General features: G+C 53.0%; 1 long non-coding RNA gene across 1 annotated transcript in view; it reads right to left on the bottom strand.

Annotated features, from left to right (window-relative positions):
• Positions 1-3,995: 3,995 nt before the first annotated feature.
• The window catches only part of LOC105880314 (uncharacterized), a 60,637-nt gene continuing 47,037 nt past the window's right edge, over positions 3,996-17,595 (bottom strand). The window contains exon 3 of the long non-coding RNA XR_012922938.1: positions 3,996-4,226. This is a non-coding gene — a long non-coding RNA (uncharacterized LOC105880314). The remainder of the gene's footprint in view (positions 4,227-17,595) is intronic.

Genomic DNA, 17,595 nt, shown 5'->3' on the forward strand with positions numbered 1-17,595 from the left:
AGATAATGAAGAAGAAGAATAGGAGATTCACACTGGGGCTGATTGGAGCCATCAAAATATTTGTTTAACATCTGCTTTAGTCGGGAGGCCACAATTGGTGGCATTGTTCCTGGAGCTAATCTCATAGATTTACCCCTTTCTCTAGTTTTAATTGAATTGCCCTACAGGTAAGTACACGGAGCCTTTGCAGTGCAGACACCCTGTGCGTGGATATCATCCTTGCCCCGGATTCTTTGTGTGTCAAACGAAAGCCACTCCAGACCCACGGAGTCCAAAGTAGTTAATTAACGGGAATCAAAGGAGCCTTTGTTGCCGCCCCAAATCTTTCTCTCTTCTCCAGATGGGGACAGATTCACTGACAATTTAGTCCCATTTCTGAGAATGGTTTCTCAGGTTTCCCTTGTCGGTGACTAGAAAGGGCCAGGTGCCATCAAGGACTCTGCTCCTGGGGCTCTGCCAGAGACCAAATCAAAGGAAACAGAAAGGCCTCGAGTCAGTGGTCCAGGGCCCGAGGCTGTAGGACGGGGTCCGAGATGGGGTGGTGTAACCTTCAGAGAGAGGCGCTGGAGGGGGGGGGTGCTGACGATGTCACAGAGCACTGCCCAGAGCAGAAACCGAGAGGAGGGGGCCCTGAGGCAGAGACGGCTCCTCCTGCCATCTGCCCGCCAGAGACCCCGTGCGTGCAGGTCTGAAGGCACCACGTTCTAGTCGAGTCACCGCTGACATCGACGGAAGATCTGTTTTAGGAGTAGCTTTAAGAAATAAAAAGTAAAGAGGCTGCTTTAAGCACCTGCTTTATGGGATCAGCACAGTGTGGAAGCGGCAAAGGGCATTCAGCAAAGTCCAGTTTATAGAGAGGGAAGACGCCGTGAGATGCAGCCAGGAGGATACAGTCGCCAAAGGTCATAAAGAGTATGGACAAGCAGACCAGGCCTTTAAAACCCAGGACACTAGGAGAAGAAAGCATCATCACGTGCAATGTCTAATTCAGTGATCACAAATCCCTGCACAGTGATATTCGCCAAGGAAAGAACTGACAGGGGGAAGAGAGTCATTACCTAGTAGCACCTCCCACTGCAACCCAGGCCTGCCAGACTCCAGGACCGGCACTGTTTCCAAGAAATCATGTGGCTTCCTGCAAATACTAGAAAGCACCCTTTGGAGCTTGAAGGAGACAGTTTTAAAAATGAAAGGCGGTTCTGCTTCATACAGTGTGTAATGAGGTGCCAGGGTTTATTTTAATGCTAAGAACCAAGCATAAGCTGAAAATAGATGTAGATTCAAGAATATTTTTAAGCAGCGGTTTTCATACGGTGCTCGTGCAGACACGGGGGGCTGGATGAGATGGATGGGGGCAGGGGAAGGACACAGGCGCATCCCGGGGAAACTGAGGAACCTCCTCTCCGATCGCCAGCCCAGAGCGTATTTTCTATCTATCTCTGTCTGCCTATCCATTAGTCGATATAGATATGTTTTTAATTGTCTTAAAAGTCTTAAAATTCCACTGCTTAAAAAAAAAGCTTATAATTGACAGTTTGGGTTGATCATTTTTCCCAGATGGATCCAGAAACATTAGGGCAAAGAGGAAGAGCTCCCACCTGGCATCTGACTGTGCTTTTCCGCACCGAGGCTCCACCCGGCGTGGTGTGAACCAGCAGACACTGTTCCTGCTCTCTGGTCCGTGGGACCCACAGGGGCCACACCGCTTCCCTGCGGGAGCCCAGGCTCCATCAGCTCCAGCAGCTGGGGGAGTCTGATGGGACTGTCACTGGAGCCACACAGCGCCTCTCCCTGCCGTGGAGGTGCCGTGGTTGGCAGAGGGTGCGCCGCCCCTGGGCTCAAGTCTTGTTCCACTTTCTCTCTCTGGGTGGTCATTGGGATCTCTCGGAGCCCCAGTTGAGATCAGCGTGGTGGGAAAACGGCAACCCCTTCACAAGATCTGGGGAGAATACGGGGGGCGGGGGTGCTGCTGTCAAACTGGAGCCGCGTGCCTGGAAGCACCTGGAAGCGCTCAGAGGCCAGGAGACCAGGAGCCCCTGCAGGTTCACGAGCACATGTGACACGCACCCCCTCCCCCCATTTGTCCCAAACAAAACAACTTGCTGTGGTGAAAAGTCAAGGAGCTCAGAAAACAGTATTTTGTGAAATACAATTCTCGGCGAACTGGGAACAATATCTACCAAAAATAAATAAATAAATAAGAAATGTAATAAAAATGAGTAGAATCTACTGAAACCAAAGGGGACAGAAAAGCTTCAACCTCAACACTGTTTAAACTTGAGCCGTAAAGTGAATTCCCCAAATGCACCGAAGGGCACTGGCTGCGGGCCCGGAGCCCCGCCCCTCTGAGCCCCTCGGTCCGGGGTTGCCAGGAACCGCGTGCCAGGCCCAGATCTCAGCGGGCTGGCTCCTGCCCTTCCTCCCCCGGGCTCCCCCAATCTGGGTCACGGGGGACGGCTTCCAGTTCCTCCACCTCTGCACCGCGCTGTCTCCTGCCTCTATTCCCTCTGCGTGGAGCACCCTGCCTTCTTCTAGCTCCACCCTCCTTCCGAATCTTTCACCTGGAAACTCTAAGAACGCTTTTCATTCTTCCAGCATGGGTGTGAGGTCTCCTCCCCAGGAGGCCTCCGTCAAGCAGGCAGGGCGACCGTGACTCCTTCAGTGGCGCCTGTCCTGGGGTCACACTGCCCTGCCTCCAAGTGTCCCTGCAGCCCCTTCCAGGCTGCCAACCACCTTAGGGCTGGGACCAGCCAACCTGCCCTCATTGCGTCCATAACGCCTAGGCCAGTGCCAGGTGCTTCCTAAGTCCTCCACAGAGACACGTTTAAAGGGGTCGCTTGCAAGGCCAGTCTGAGCAGTCTCACTCCAGCTACTGGCAGCTGCTCTCAGCCTCCCCTCCCAGGAATGCGCAGAACACAAGCCCCCGGGTGTTTTCTAGCAGTCTTACGAGGCTTGCAGGGATTCCTTCCAAATCCACAGATGAAGCCAACTATATTATGAACTTTCTGGAAGCCCTGGCCTTGCCCTACGTCGTCTACACCAGTCCCCAAAGCCCAGGCAGGGCAGCCCAGGCACCAGCCACCCCTCTGCTTGCCGGCCTCCCCGTCACCTCCAGGGCAGAGCCCAGCCGTGGGCGTGCGGCTGGGAGACATCCATCACGGGATTACAGCCCCAGCACCCCGGCTCTGCGGCTGCGACGTGATGACTGTGTATTTCACGCCTCTCAGTTTCCCAGCTGGGATTCGGAGATTTAAAGACATGGGAGATGTATTTTTAAATTTACGAGAGGGCCATTGATTTAATTAATTGTGCCCGAAGAGTGCAGTCAGTCACAGGAAGATTTCTTAAAGGCAAAGGGGACCGGAGAAGGGTCTGCGACGGTCTGGGGCTGCCAAGCCCTGTGTTTCTGTGATAAAGCCAGTCGTGCTAAGCATCGGGGTCAGAGCGCGTTCTTCAGAGGGCATGCCCGAGCGCAGGCGACGTGCCCGTGGGCGTCGGGGAGGACCCGGTCGCATCCACCACGACAGCTCTCCTCTGGGGTCTCTGTGTAACGTGATCCTTCAAAGAGGACAAAAACCAATTCATCTGCCAGAAATAGCCTCTCCTTTCACACTGGTTGATTCTAGGGTCCGGCCGGTGCTGGCTGGGCCCGAGCCCACTGCCCCAGATTCCTGGAATCGGGTTCTCTCCAGGCAGCGACACTAAGGACAGTCCTGCCGTCGTCACTGACCGATGCACCGGCGACACCTACAGCCTGCCTGCTCCAACCGGCTACTGTCACAGACGGGAAAAGTGAGACCCAGAGGCCTTCCCTGGCGAGAGCTACGGGGTCAGAATCCAGGTTTCCTGGCCCTGTTCGGGGCTCTCTCTGCTGGTGGCACTGCCCCTGGGCCGGGCGGCCTCGGCCAGTGCTCCTTCCACATGTCCGGTTATTTCCTCCTCTTTCGAACGTTCACTATTGCCCCAGAAACACTTTTTTTTAAATGAGCGTATGTATTTTCCTTCAGAATTACACCCTATCTTTCTTCTCACGTACTTACAGTGACATCAGAATTTCACTTTGATGTCTTAGACCCAGACGCTGGGCCCGGGCAGAGACAAGCCCCATGGGCGCCACGGCTGAAGCGGGTGTGAAATCAGTTCCGCTGCCCATTGCTCCACGGTCCTGTTCTGGGAGATCTAACGCAGACTCCGGGGAGAAGGATGGCAGGGAGGAGAAGGCAGCCCTAAGGCAGATGCAGATGTCACTTAGCATTTTTTGCTTGTATTTATAAAGGGGGGTTTGTTAATATCAGAGAAATGCTGGCCGTCATCTGGGTGTGACCCACCTCCCCAGATTGTCTCTTGCCGAGAACCCCCAGAGAGGTGTGGCAGGGAAGTCTGAGATTGGAGCATCAGAACTGGAAAATAGCATTACCTTAGCCTGGAACCCGTTCCTGACCCTCCCTGCCCCACCCTGGGCTATTCCTGTCCCCAGTGCCAGGTGTACCTCTCCCCTCACACCCCGCCGTCACAGTGCAGGCTGGTGTCTGCTGTCCCTCTGGCTCCCGCTGGGCTGGGAGCACTTTGAAAGCAGCGACATGTCTGCGCTGTGAATCTCGATCTCCCAGCAGAGTGCCTGGCACATAATACTTGCTCAGTAAATGCCTCTGGCTTGGATGAATGAAAGACCTCAGAAGTCTGGCCCATTCACTCATTTTGTAAAGAGGAAACTGAGGTCCAAAGAGGTCAAGTGGGAAATTAGAAATGGAACCAGAGCAAGGATCAGGCCCCTGCCCCAACTTCCCTGGACTCTGCATGTTTGCAAATTATAAGCAAGCGATAAGGGTTAACCTGAACCACTTAGTTCTGCTTTCCCGGAATCATGCAAACTTCTCCTCTACCTCTCACTGTCCAGCCCACCCCATGGCCTTGGAAATCCTGCAGGTTTTTATGCAAATGACATTCAGAGACTGAAATAAGAAAATGTTTATTTTTCATTCAAAGGTCCCAGATGGGCCCTATCTGCCGGTGCTGGCTGGGCCCCTGCTATCAGATGGGCATGCAAATGACTGCGCTAGAAAAGACCTGGAAGAGAATAGCTCTGTTTCCAAACACACAGACATTTGCCTGGACATTTCCCTAACTCATTTCCCTTTTCCATCACAGCTCCCTGCCTAGTAAAATTCAACAGCAGGTAGATAGAGGCCTGTTGACACCGGGAAGAGCTTAACCACCTTCCAGCCAAGCAGTGAGAAGGGACCTAGCTGCAGAAATCCTGCGTTTAGCAAGAGCGCCATCTTATCCAAGAAAGAAAGAAAGAAAGAGAAAAAGACCATTTGCCACCTGCAGGGACGCAAGGGCACCTGGGAGGAGTCCCCTGGGGGAGGCTTTTGAGAAGCAGCACTGCACACCAAGGGGTGACGTGGTCTCAGCCATCTGCTTGGAATATCAACATGAGAGTTTTTAAAATGCAACTTTTATCCCCAGTTCTAAACTGCCTTAGGGCCACCCCCTGAGAACTGTGACTTCACCCTAGGCAGGGGCAGTTAAACCTTGAACCCCAGGCCAAGGGCAGGCCTTCCTGTCTCGCAGCTTTGAAATGCTTTCAGACACTCACTGGTTCCTACGTGAGTCAGACCCCACATGCCAGAACCTGGAGTGAACTCCCCCACCCCTCAGGAATGGGTGTGGAATTTTATCAGAACCCCCATACCTGAGTTACTGACCTCACCTTCTGGACTTCAAAACACACACAGATTCTAGAGTCTGAAAGACACAGGGAGAGCTAGGCCGGGCAAGGTGACACTGTGTGGGCGGCTGCCCTGAAGACCCAAGGTGGATGCTGCCGTCACAGCGGCTTCTCCAACACCGAGAGCTCAGGCTGCGACCGGGTGACATCCTGTTAGCCTTGGAGCTAATCGCCAGCACCGGGGCTGCCCCCAGCACTGGGGACCTCACGTTTTGAGGCGGGTCTCTGGATCTCCACCAGGTGGTCAGGCCAGCTTCCCCTGAGAACAGCTCCATGAAGAAAGGTACGGGCGCCCCAATCTTTCCCTCGACTTTACTTTCCACGGAGGCTGCTTCCACCCTAAGCGGGCAACGAGACTTTAATCGTTTCAGAATTCACTCACTCCGTGTGGTTATACACCTCATCTATCTGGAGTATTCTCTGCGAGATCTGTTCATGTTATTCTCCCTCTCTTTAAACATTGTAAACCGAGAAAAAATTCTCTTTGCATGGCAATAAACCGTGTGATTCATGAAATCATACTTTGATCATCTCCTTCTTTCCACCATCCCAGGAAGGACAGACACACGGGCCTTGTTTTAGTGGCCCTGGGCGGGACCCACTTGGATCCCAGAGAGGGAGCCTGACGCAGGGAGCCACCTCCCTGGGCAGGGATAGGACAATGCACTTACCCTATGACTCCACAAGCCCACCCTTGGGTCCAGACAAAAACTACGCCCCAGTGTTCACAGTAGCTTTATTTATAAAAGCCAGAAGTGGAAGTAACGTGGATGTCCATCAGCTGGGGAACGAGAAGCAAACTGCGGCATATCCAAATAAGGGGCCATGACTCTGCAGTGAAGGAATGAACTAGGATAACATGAGCAAACTGAAGTTCAAAGCATTGTGCTAAGTAAGAAGAGGCTGGGCCCAGGGTGGAAGGAGGTGGAAAAGGGAGGTGGGCAGTTTGCAGAGCGATGGGAACACTTTGTGTCTTGACGTGGAGATGGTTACACAATTGCACACAAGTGTCAGAATTCATCAAATTCTACACTTAAAATTAGTGAATTCTACTGCATGTATTTTACACATCAATAAGGACTATTTTTTTAAGAAAAGAAGAAGAAATATCATGATACTGAGATCATTTATGTTGAATTAGAGATTACTCTTTTCTGAGGATTATCATTTTTCTACCCAAACAATGGTGTTCAAAACACAGACCAGCCAGCCCTTCCCCCAGAGAGTCACAGGACAGGAGGGGCCGAGAGCAGTGATCCTGCCTCCTTCCGGCAGGGGTCAGCTGCTCGGCATGCTGAGAGATGAGAGTGGAGATGTCAAAGCCCGAGTCTGAAGCTCAGCCCTGCCCCTTACCAGCTGGGCGACTTGGGAGAGTGTTAAACTCTGAATTTCCTTGTCTGTAAAATGACAATAAAAAGAGTACTTCCCAAGGTGGAAACAAACCAAGTGTCCCTCAGAGAAACAAACTGTGGTCTGTCCACACAGTGGAATAGTACTCAGCCCTAAAAAGGAAGTTAGTTCTGACACAGGCTGCGACCTGGATGAACTTTGCAGACACATGCTGCGTTGAAACAAGGCAGATGCAAAATGACACGTACCACATTACTCCAGTCATATGAAATATCCAAAAATACGTAAGTCCATAGAAACAGAAAGGAGATTGGTGGTTGCCAGGGTACAGTGAGGAGGGGAAAAACTGCTTAATGGGATAGGGTTTCACTTGGGGGTGATGAAAATGTTCTTGAACTAGACAGAGGTGGTGGTTCACGGCATTGTGACGTGCTGAATGCCACCGAACTGCTCACTTTCAAATGTTTAGTTTCGTATTATGTGAATTTCACCTTGGTTAGAGGGGGCCACGGTGGAGAGTGGCCGTGGGGCACTGGGCTCGCTGGGGCCCTTCCTCCTGGCCTCTGAACTCCCGCAGCTCGCGGATGACATCTCCACCAGGTAGGTGACAGCGGGCCCTGGAGGAGCCGAGATGGCAGGCTACCTTGCCACTCCAGGGCCCAGCCTGCGCACCCCATCCCTGCTGCCCCTTGCACGTTTCCCCTCCCGGCAATCCAGGCTTGCACGGGAAGATGAGCCACTTAGGGAAACAACATCACTTGTGTCGTGGGCCCAGCCCTGGCCCCAAGTGGCGACATTTGATCTTTGTCCTGTGACCCCGGCTCTGACCCGTGCCTAATCCCGTGGCCCTGCCGACAGCAGCTCAGGCCGGTCGGGAACGTGGCTTTCTCGAGGAGGCCCAGACAAGCCTTGACGCTCAACAGCTCTTGCTTTTGAGTGCACCTGTCAGGCCAGGTATATGGTGAGCTCTGGAAACAGACAGGTCTAGGCCCGAGTTTTCCTGAAGTCCTCCTTTGGGCCCCGGTGCCCATGAAAAGAGCATCTAACCCTCCCAAAGCTGGGGGTTATTTTGCAAGGATGTTCCTGCCGGGAAGGACAGGCCACTTTGGACTAGAAGCTGTATGCACCCCACGGCCACTTAACCCTCCCGAGGCCCTGGGCTGTCATCGGCACAGTGAGAGGGCTGTGCCACCTCGAGACTGGGCTTGTGGCTTCTTCAGCTCTGTCTGCAAATTTCATCCATCCACCAGGGAGAGCGCTGGGCTGTTACCGAAATACTGAGAGCGAGGGGGAGAGGTCCGGGCTAGAGAGAGGCTTGGGAACCCTTCACTTATGAAAGGCTAGGAAACTGCAGGGTCACCCAGGAGAGCACAGGCCAGTGGCTCTGAGGCTGTGCACGGAGTGCCGGGTCCACCCCAGAGTGTCCGCTCGGTGGGTTTGGGGAGGGCCCACAAATCTGCAGCTCTAACAAGAACAAGGTGACACTGCTGCTGCTGCGGGTCTGGGGGCCCACTTTGAGAACCCCTGGTGCAGAGAGAAGAAAGAGGGAGAGGAGGTCCCCCAGGCCGGGAGCATCCTGAGGTGTCAGGTGGAGGGAGCGCAGCTTGAGGGCACGGATGGGATGGTCCAGGTGGAACGAGGAGCTCCAGGAAAAGGCGGTAGGTAGTGTCCCGCCACGAGCAGACAGAGCTCCCAGCGGGAGGGTGTGCTCAGGGTCACAGAGGGGCCGAGCACAAAGAGGATGGAAAAGGGGGGCAGAAACAGTGTGGCATGCTCCAAAAGCAAGAAACCTGTGTCATTAGACTCAGCTGTTTCTGACACACGTGGTCTAAGTATGACACGAACTTGCTGGCCCTCCCTTTCATAAGATCCATGTCATGCTCTGGTTCACGGCAGGAGTTTCTCACTGAAATCGGGGAGGGATGCCACTTGCACAGGGACACACGGGAATGGGGAGGCAGGGCCTGGACTCGAACCTCACTCCAATGGCCCCTCAGTCAGGCCGTAGGGGAGCCGTGAAGTCCCCACCGCCAGGGGCACCTCCTAGGGAAACAGCTTCACCCCCAGGTGATTAAATGGGGCTATTGCTGCTGGGCATGGACTGCTTCAGCTCTCGCCGTGCAACCACTCTGCGCGTGGGGAAGCACCCACTCACTCTCGGCTTTGCTAACACGCCCTAGCGAGTGTCCACTGGCTCCATTCAGCGACGGTCCAGGCTGGCCCTAGACACCGGAACAGTAGCATCTGGGATTCTGCCAGTCAGTCCCTGCAGGTTTGCTCAGGCCGAGGGCTCAGATTGGTGAAGCTGAATGGAATTTTCTTTCAAAGCTGAGCCAAGCAGAGCCCCAGGGCAGGCCCCTGCAGGGCTGTAGTGTGAAGGAGACAGAGTCCCTTGGGGAGGGCCCAGGAAGCTGGGCTACCCTGCAACCCTGAAGATCAGCAAAGGCCACTTGTCAGCGGAGGAGCGAGGAAACTTTCCCTGCAGACTGCCAGGCACCAGGGAGCCTAAGAGGTCACTGGCCTAGGACCCCAAGAGCCAGATGTTATCTCGGGCTCGGCCAGTGAAACCTGAACCTGGACACTGCCTGCCCCTAACCGCAGATGACATCCCGGGGCAGGCGCCAGGCCGAGATCAAGGCAGGGAGCTGTTCCTGGCCTGGGGTGCTGGGGATGCGGCCTCCCTCCCCGCCCCACCCCTCCTTTCCTCTCCCTCCGTCTGGTGCACCACAGCAGGCGCCACCTCCCCCTGCCCCCCAGCCAGGCTGACGTTGCCAAGCAGCTTCCGGAGGATGCTGGGGGATTTTCCTCAGGGGCTGGGCAAGGATGTGGTGCAAAGCCGAGGCAGGGAGACGAAGCCCCAGCAGAGCTGCTCCCACCTGACCCAGCACCTTGGCTGGGCTCAGAAATACCACAGGTGCCCCTTTGGTGTCCTCCGCTCCAGCCCATGGCACGCCCCCTCTGGTTCATGCCTGGCTACTTTGAGATGTGTCAGGGAAGCCTTCTAGATCTCTTTGATTAGGTCAGCCCCACCTGCTACATCACGCTCTCCTATGCATTTAGCTCCGCGATGCTTTGATATTAACACCTCTCTCCCCCTTGGCATAGCTCTGACATGCAGAGCCATGTCTACCGTGGCATGGTTCTCCTAGTGAGACAAGGGTGGGCCAGATGTTCTAGAGGTGAGAGTGAAACCCGTCTACCCCCACACTCATCCTGGACACTGAGGACCACAACCACACTTGTCTGCATGAACACCTAGGTCTGTGTGCCCCAGGCTCGTCATGACCATGAGTTGGTTTTTCTGGAAGCCTCTTGCCCAGGCAAATGATTGGTTTGATTGTTCACTAGAAGAACTTCCCCAAAACCACATCAACTCTTCAATGGGAAGCATCAACAGACAGTTTGCACCCTGAGATAATTCAAATCCTCACCTCAGAAATCCTCACCTGCTGTTTCTACCAAACTGCCAATTCTTAATAAATTCCAATCTTGCCTTACTCCTTTTGAGACAGCACCAAAGCTCTGTAGCGGTGGTGTTCTCCCTTGCCACAGTCAACAATAACCTCAGCTCTGTCTTATCTACAGCTTGTGTTGGTGGAATTTGGGGAGCCAGCATTAAACATAGCAATTCAGTATTTATAGAATGGTGAATAGACAGATGGGTGGATGGATGGATGGACTGATACATACATAGGTAGATAAGTGGTTGAATGTTGGGGGGAGGATGGATGGGTGGATATGTGGATGGATGAATAGGTGGATGGATAGATGGATGAATGGATGAATATGTGGATGGATGGATGGATGGATGGATGGATGGATGGATGGATGGATGGATGGGTGGGTGGATGGATGGATGGATGGATGGATGGATGGATGGATGGATGGACTGATACATACATAGGTAGATAAGTGGTTGAATGTTGGGGGGAGGATGGATGGGTGGATATGTGGATGGATGAATAGGTGGATGGATAGATGGATGAATGGATGAATATGTGGATGGATGGATGGATGGATGGATGGATGGATGGATGGATGGATGGGTGGATGGATGGATGGATGGATGGATGGATGGATGGGTGGATGGATGGATGGGTGGATGGATGGATGGATGGATGGATGGGTGGATGGATGGATGGATGGATGGATGGATGGATGGATGGATGGATATGTGGATGGATGGATGGATATATGGGTGGGTGGGTGGATGGATGGATGGATGGATGGATGGATGGATGGATGGATGAATATGTGGATGGATGAGTGGGTGGATGGATAGATGGATGAATGGGATGGACATGTGGATGGATGGATGGATGGATGGATGGATGGATGGATGGATGGATGGATGGATGGATGGATGGATGGATATGTGGGCAGACAGATATGTGGGTGATGGATGGATACGTGGGTGGCTGAGTGGGTGGAAGGATGAGTTGCTGGATTCCTACCAATGCTGATGGAGGAGGCTTCAGGTCTGGGCTGAGGCAAGGCCAGAGGAGGCCTCATCCTGGTCTGATGAGGACCCGAAGCCTGTCTGATCAGGGAAGCATCATCCCCTCTGCAAGGAAGCCCCTTGAAATTATAAAAATTAATTCTCAAATAGCAAATCAAGATGATTTTGGTTGAAATTTGCAACTCAAAAGCAGCATTTGAAAACAGCTTTTGAGAGTGGGGCTGCCCGTCCCAACTTGATATGAAGCGTGTAGATCAGTATCAAATTAAATTTCCCTATTGTGCCTTCTCTGTGGCGGGGGGTGTCACTACCCCCAACCTCCTCTTGGTGATATCCTTTTCAGCTTAAATTATACAGAAGCAAATAATTATCAGGGCCTTCTGTTTACCCTCCTTAGAAGATTTAATTTATCCCAATAAACATGGGGAGCAGACCTTTTGGATTTGAAATGACATATAATTTACTTCTAACAAATGCTCGGGGTCTGGGAGAAAGCCCATTCATCAGGCCGATCTGGATCCCAGGCAGCTTACCAAAAGGGCCTTTTGTCTAATTGTTTTCCATCACAAACAACATGTGGGGAGGAGATTTAGGCAATATTTCCAAACACTGTAAGCTACATAATTATTGTCCTCGGCAAACCCGGTGACAGCGTCAGAATCACAATGGCAATTTATCTGCCTAATCCCCCATTCACTGGGGCCCGTCACAAGGACCACGTGGCCGAGGAGGCATTTAATAAGGTTCAATTCAAAACCCTAGATTTAAATAACATTAATGTGCTGACCCGGGCCCCACAAAACCCAGGAAATCCAAAGGCGGCTGGGGTGCCGTGCATGAGGCCAGCCTCCTGCAGGGAGTGCGGGCTGGCAGAGGGTGGGCTCAGGGCCTCCGCCCCCTGCGACCTGGCCCAGGCACAAAAGACATCAGCGCCCAGAGTCGGTGGCTGGGCTCAGAGCTCCCGACCTGCCTGCCAGGTGCCACCCAAGGGGCTGTCAGCTGAGCTTGTAGGTCTTTCCAAAATTCTTTTAAGGCAGCAGTAGTGTGGTTTTCACCGGCTCTCCGTGGACCGAACTGTGCCCTGGCTCCAGGTCTTGGTACCTAACTGCCCACTGGACATCTTTCTGGTGATTCACTGACACCTCAAGCAAAGTTATCCAAAATCAAACTACTCATTGTATACCCACTCCCCTGCTCAGTGGGTATGAATGGCCTCATCATCTACCCACCACCCAGGCCCGAAACCTGGGGGTCAGACCCCACGTCTCCTTCCCTCACATTCTGCAGGCGCAGCTGGTCAGCGGCCCCACTGCACCTGACCCCTCAATAGTGCCCACGTCCGTCCACGCTTACATCCAGCCCCGTGGCCTCTCCCCGGATGCAGGTGCTCCTCCCTCACCACGTTGCTGCAAATCCTCCCAGCTGGTTTTCCTGCCTCTAGTTCTTTTCCTCTTCCAACCCATGCTTTGCAAGACAGCAAATATAAAATATAATTCTCAAATGGCAAATCTGCACTATTTTGATAGAAATGTACAATTCAAAGGCAACGTTTGAAAAATAGCTTTGGCAAGTAGGAGTCATTCCCCTGTTTGATAACAGCTGAGACTTCCTGTTATCCTCAGGGTCCAGTCCAAGGTGACCACGCCCTTCCTCTCCACCTCCCCACGGGACTCCAGTGACAGCAGCAGTTCCCCACACGCACCACTGCCCCGGCTTCAAAATTAAGAAGATTCAAACCCAGGTGCCACGGGATTCCACGAACCCCATCTGGAGCAACTGGGGCAGAGGGTGCGTCTGGAGAAGGGCTCTGGGGTGTGGGTTTCACCTCCGTCCTTCAACTTCCATCAGCTCCTGGAATTTCCACATGGAAGAAGCGACGCTTCCACTAACAAAGACAAAAAGACTGATCCTGCCCCCACGAGAAACTCAACAACTCTTGTGAGAGAGAAGCTCACGAAGGACTAGAGAAGAAACACAGGCTTCGAACTCTCACCGACTGCGGTCTAGTCGTCGGCCTCCTTACTTCCCAGCTTGAGACTGTGGGCTGGGGAGTGACTGGGTCTTTGCAGGCTCCTGTTTTAAAGTGGGCAGGGGGGGTATTAATAACACGACCCACTATGCTCGTTGTGAGGGTTAAGTGGGAACACCCAGCCCTGTCAGATTGGAATTTAACCCCTGTTAAATCGAAACACCCCTTCGTTGCCTGCAGACTCCTACTCTCCTTTCAGAATCCTATCTTTCATGTCCCGTCTCCCAAGGACACCTCCCTGGTCCCCCGTTCCCCAGAAGAGACTTGGAGGGTGCCATCCAGTGAATTCCTTCTTGGCACTTTTCATCCAGGCTGCGGTTGCCTGTTTGTTCCTCTGCCTTTCTTGGGGGCCCTGAGCTCCATTAAGCCCCCGGCACGAGGAACAAGTCCATGCTCGGGGACAGGAGTACGGACGGACGGCCACTGGCAGGAGCAAAGCCCCTCCTGCAGGGCCTGGGAGCTGGACAGACAGCCTCTGCCTAACCGTCCTCTTCTCCTATCTGCCAGGCGGATTTTTATTTTGTGCCTTGAGGTCTTCGATATGGTTTTCTGTAAGAGCTCACGGAAACGCCCAGCTTTGAAAGTTGTGATGGCCTCAATCCCAGACACGTGTGTGGGCCCTGGCGGCTCACAGCTGCCTCCACCTTCGCGGACTTAAGGGTGCAAAGCGGCACGGCCAGCTCCACAGCACTCCTCTTGGAGACGCCTTCCTAGGTCCTGGGCTCGCTGTCTGTCCAGCGCATTCCTCTGTCCTGACAGCGGGTCTGGCTGCTCCTTGGCCGTGCAGGAGGAGGGAGCAAGCCCCTGACTGCCGTGTTGTAAAAATGCAGCTGGGCCTTGCAAGACCAGCACGGTTCCACGCAGCTGCACCGTCGCCCTGTGCGTCTTTCTTCATTTGCGGGTCACTGACCGGGTGGGCAGGGTGGTGGCTTGGCGGGGTGTATGGACAACAGTGTCCACCTGCCTGTGTCCACCCGGGGAGGCTGGCATGAGCCCGCCTGGGTGGATGGTTAGTGACGCTAGGCAGTGGCTGCGGGCGGGCCAGTCACTCAGAGACCTAGGGCCTCCCTGAGGAGGCGCGGGGTGTTTCCCTCGATCCACGGACACCGACTGAACACTGCCCTGCGCCCCAGGCGGGCACTGATGATGGAGAAGACAGACCCCAGTGGAGGGTGGGGGGCTACGCATTACAGGGAAAGTTCCTAGGACTGGGAATGGAATAGACTCCGTCTACTGGCTGTGTGACTGGGGAGAGCAACTCAACCTCTCTGAGCCTCATTCATCCAGTAAGTACTTATCAAGTATGCTACGTGCCAAGCATTCTCAGACACACTGGATACAATCTTTTCTGCAAAATAGGGATTTTACTACACACCTAATAGGACTGTTTTTAAGTCCAAAAAAACACATGAAGCAACAACTCTAGAACCTGACCCTCAATTACGGTGGATCGTCATCTCATATAACATACCTTTCCTTTGGGGACTTGGGGGTGGGGAGGATGGGCAAAAAGCAGGTCGGTTCAAAGCCTGGCATTCAAGAGAAAAATACATAATGGGTGATAATAGCAAATTCCCAGCCATTTGGCTCTCTCCTTCGAGAAAAACATGCCAGGCAGGGCCTGGAAAGATGGAAAATTAAGGCAGCGAGTACAGTGGCGAGAATACTCGGCCCCGTCTCCCCCACTGCCTTGCTGTGTGACTTTGGCTGGAAGTCTTGGCTTCTTTCTTCCTTGCTTTCCTCTTCTGTGGGAGGGAAATAGTAGCACTGCCCTACTCGGTCCTCACAGAGCAACATAAAGCCTAGGAATGTGGCTTAATGCAGTGACATCAAGCTGAAGCTAACGTATCTGAAAGTGCTCTGAGAAATACAAGACTGCCTTCCTCAGTTTGGGTTGCTATAACAGAATACCTTACACTGGGTGATTTCCAAACAACAGAAATGTATGGCTCACGGTTCTAGAGGCCGCAAAGTCCAAGCAAGACCGAGGCGCCAGCAGATGCAGTGTGGAGGTCCTGTTCCCCACAGACGGCGCCTTGCACATGGCCTCCCGTGGCAGGAAGGGAACAGCCGTGGGCCTCTCTCACAAGGGCTTGGATCCCATCATGAGGGCACCACCCTCATGACCTAATCGCCTCCTAAAGCCTCCCCCGCCTAATACTATTGCACTGGAGATAGGCTTCAACTTCTCAGTTTTGGGGAGACACAGACTTTCGGACCATAGCAGATGCCAAATGCAAAGTAAAAATGCTGCCTTTGCAATATTCCCATATTTTGTGTCATCATGCCTTGGTCTGGGTTCCCTGAGGGCAGACGCTGGACAGCCGCCGGGCTGCAGGCAGACTGTCTGGGAGAGGGTCTCAGGAGTTAGACCCTGTTAGCAAATGAGGGCAGGAAGGGAGGAAAACCAGACAGAAGGTTGAATGAGCAGGTCACTGCCACAGGCCACTGGGGCCCAGGCCTGCTGGCATCCTGTGGGGAGTCGCGCACAGCACACCCCTGGATTGCCCCAGGAAGGGACAGGCAGGCTGAGGTGTTCACTTGCCTACTCCTGGCCCTTGTTGGTTGAAGGTTGTGCCTGAGGCAGTTAAATCCCTGGCACTTCTGGACTGCAGGGACGTGGGCCGAGCACACTCCCAGAGCCAGAGAGAGCTCCCAGGCCCAGCAGCAGAGGGGATGGGGGTGACGCTGGGGGTGGGAGGTGTGGCTGAGCTGGAAACACCTTCGCTGCTGCAGAGAACTGCAGAGAACTCGCGCCCCAGGGGAAAGGGGCTGTTGTCAGCCGCACCAATTACTCCTACACGTATGACAATATATTTTCAACATATGTTCAATATATCAGTCAACATATTTTCATTATTGTAGTGATGCCTTACTTACCTAGAGAGCATTTGCTCAGCACATTTGATATGTACTAAGAATGAATCAAACAACAGGCAGAAATAGGAAAAGGAGAGAGCTGAAGGGTTTACCCTAGTTGGGGAGTCAGGAGCGGTCTTTGAGGGGATGACTTGCAGGCTTAGAGGTAAAAAATGTAGAAGAACTAGCTATGAGCACACCTTCCGCCTTAGTCGTCCTTTTGCAAATGCTCTTCCTTGTGTTATGCCTTAGGTGGGGCCACTTTCCCAGGCCCACGCTACCTTGTTACATGAACGGGCTTCTTGGGCACCTTCTACTCAACAGTTAAAGGTCAGAGGAGGGTCAGGCAGCCAAGGAGAAGTTAAAATCCAGGCCCCACACATCTCCCAGATTTAAACCAGCCTGTTTTAATAAGGGCACGATTTATAATGAAACACATGCCACCTCTTTATTTGAAAATGGTGACAGTGGCTTTCTTCGTGTGGGCTTATGAGATGGATCAAACCCTGGTTTAATATTTTTCTGCATTCTGGGCTGCTTCTGGAGAAAGGCCACTTCCCAATAAATAAATAAGAAGAAATCACAAATAAAATAACACCCGGGTCCTCTCCGTCCTGGAGTCACACATGATTTAGCAGAACTGAAATTCACGACCTTCCACTTCCGACCATGGGGAGGCGGGTGCAGGGGACTCCGCATTGTCTCAATCCCAAATTCGTGCCCTGAAGGGAAGGGTTTAGTTTCTACTCTGCCAGAGAAGAGAATCAACAGAGAAATAACGACAGTGTGCAGTGAAGGGAACGAAATGAATAAATAAGCCCTCCGTGAGCTGGATTCAAACATTTATTTTACATGAAAGGGGGCTAATGACATTCAATAGGATAGAGGAAATCAAAAAGTCATAGCCAGCAGCCACTCTTTTAAACCAGATTTTGAGCACAACCCCCCAAGGGCTGTTTCTACCAATTTTCCAATAAATCACAAACTGACTTTTAGAAGAGACAGATATTTAATTCGTGCATTAGAACCACAGGACCATAACCAAAGGCTGTGGCCCTGGCGTCCCATCCTCTTCCTACACAGTCTCTTAAACCACCCGGCTATAAAATGACATGTTAATTGGGTAATTAAGCACCGGGCAGGCTGCAGGGTAAGGGGCTGATGGCT

This window comes from Microcebus murinus, chromosome 14, assembly GCF_040939455.1.
Source record: "Microcebus murinus isolate Inina chromosome 14, M.murinus_Inina_mat1.0, whole genome shotgun sequence".
Taxonomy (NCBI): Eukaryota; Metazoa; Chordata; class Mammalia; order Primates; family Cheirogaleidae; genus Microcebus; species Microcebus murinus.